Below are 2925 nucleotides of genomic sequence, written 5' to 3' on the forward strand. Positions count from 1 at the left end.
CCCACCTTTTCTTTTGTTACTTTTCTAATCGCATGTGACATCTTGTTACCAAGTCATTGGTGCTTCCATGTAGCTTCTTAAAACCTCCCATTAAAATCTTGTGTTGGAAATTAATTTGTATTTAACCCTTTAAATGTCACCACTTGATCCTTTGGAGCCCAGACATGGCATCTTTTCTCTGTTCACCTCTTAACCCTCAAAATCGTAACCAATACTTTATGTTCGGTAGTCAAACTCTCTCCTGGTAAGACTTTATAGTCAAAACAAATCTTTTTGACAAATTTCCTAATAAAAAATAAATCTATCTGAGAATATGACACCCTCGCTCTTGTATGCGATAAGATGCATCTTTCTTTTCCAAAATCACATATTAGCTATAGTAAGATCAAATGCCGACAAAAAATCCAGGATGAATTTACCCTCCACGTTTATCTCCCCAAGGCCATACCCCCACACACGCCTTCAAAAAAAGCATCTCAAAACACTCCCTCCATACCCATTTAGATTCTCTCTTAAAAAGATATTTTTTCCTAGTGGTATATCCTAAATTAAGCCTTTAAAGTTGAAAGTACAACAGAATCACTAATCTATAGAAACACCACTATTTTGGAATGTGAAATATCATTTACAACACAAATTGTATCTCTAAAACTAATTACACGAATAGTTGTGCAAAAGAATAATCATCACTTAAAAACTAATAAAATTCATTCATTCTAATCAAAGTGTTTAATCCAATTTCTTCTGAGTTCAAGTATAGTGGTAGAATTAACACACACAAAAAAAGGTAGAGTGGTAGAGTATCAAATTATGATTGTAACAAAAAAAAAAAATTATGACTATTAATTGCATTCCATCAATGTTGTTACCTCCACACTAAAATTGTCATTAATAAAATGGAATTAACATTTTGTAAAACATAAAAAAATAACATTTTTTCATAACACAATTCTTTTTTTTTTTTTGAATAATTCATAACCAATTCTTATTTCCTTTATAATAACCTCACCAAGAAAATGCAATTGATATACAATGAAGTTGCGAAATCATTTCATTATCCATCATGTCTATAATAGTGTATTCTTTTCACTTTTATATGATAGAAAAGAATGTTACAATTATTTTTTTTTGGTACAAAAGATGAAGCCCAAAGAATGTTACAATTTTTTTTGTCAATAAGAATGTTACCACAATTTAAAAGTGACATTAATGATTTTAAATTAATAATCCCTCCGTTTCAAAATACATGTCTAATTTTTGCAATGTGCACTATTCACTTGACTTACTTTGACCATACTTTTTAACTAATATATAAATACAAATATTAGCATGTAAGATGTTGTTTGATTTATCTCGACAAATATTTTCAAAATATTAAATTTTTATAATTTTTTACTTTAGATAATTAAAGATATTAACGGTCAAAATTGTGCATTGACATATGTGAAGTGGTTGACTTGGACATGTATTTTGAGACGGAGGGAGTATATTCTTTTCACTTTTCACTTTTTTCTGTAAAAAAAATATATTTTGTTGAACCTTTTTTATTTATTGGTTACGCATCCATTACTGACTGCACATATTTTGATGGATCTTTAAAATATCACTTTATAGTTTTTTACAAAATTTTCATGAATATGAATGATTAAAATTCTTCAATAACATGACTCTTGTTACCTTTTTCAACAAACAATATCAAATAGGTATTAAAATAGAACATCAAAATTGGAAATTCGAATTAAAAAAATGTATTATTTAAGTAAAAAATATCCATTTTGAATTACGGTGTTTTCAATTCAATATATTTTTTGCTGAGTTAATGTTAGTAATTAACATTACGATGTTAATTAATAAAAAAATTAATGGTATTTGTACGTTGAGACTGAAGATTTTTTTGTGGTCAACTTTGAGACCGAAATTTAAAATCGATTTTTTTTTAACTTGGTTTAATGATTCAATACTATTTTTAATTTTGACACCAATATTAATAACATGATCAATTTGATGACAATTTGGTTATTCCCTTAAAAATTTGCAGTCAGATTGTTATCCATTCTCGTGTCGTGGAAATGGTCCACTCTTTTGAAAATAATTCATTCTCATTGAAACTAATAATATACTCTTTGGTAATCATTTTTATGCTTTAGTCAATTTTTTTTTTTGAAAAATAAGATTTCATTCGATCATCAAATGTTTTTATCCAGAATAAAATAAATGAATATACTTAGGTCCTTGATGGTATATAACTAATTGTAAAATCTCATCAAAACAAAAAGAGAGAAAATAACATTGATATTGTTGCAAACGTCGACGTTTGATCTTTATAAGAATATATAGATCACATAATTATGAAAAAGAAAAATTAGAGCATAAACGATGGAATGTCAATTAGAAAGAATGATTGTTCACAAATACAAATCATTTTTCCTTTGTACAAACATAAGAATAACTATAAAATTTCCATTACATGTATAAATTATTTTTTTTGTCCAAACATAAGACATAACTATAAAATTTTGATTACATGTAAAAGTCTCATGCATTAAGTGTTTAGAAAAATACAAACTGAAATAAGATGACAAATGGGCTATCAAACATAGTATAAATTCAATTACATAATTTTTATAAATGATTAACACTCCTATGTGAAAACCTCTTTGCTTTTGGTTGCGATTCAGCGAATTTGTGGAAATGCGATGTGTTTGATCATGATTCTTGATTTGCTACTCTATCAAAACAAAAATGAAAAATAGGTTGATTCGGAGTATAATAGAAGAAAAAAAGTGTGATAGAAGTGTGCCTTATGAAATTAGACTGATTCGGATGTCTAATATATAGACGTATTTCACTGGGTAATTTGGTAATGTGTCATTTTATTGAAATATGAAACATTTATTTTGGTGAATCATTTTATTAAATTTAGAC

Source organism: Medicago sativa, chromosome 5, assembly GCF_051527215.1.
Source record: "Medicago sativa cultivar Bolivia chromosome 5, Bolivia_mono, whole genome shotgun sequence".
In the NCBI taxonomy this organism is placed as follows: Eukaryota; Viridiplantae; Streptophyta; class Magnoliopsida; order Fabales; family Fabaceae; genus Medicago; species Medicago sativa.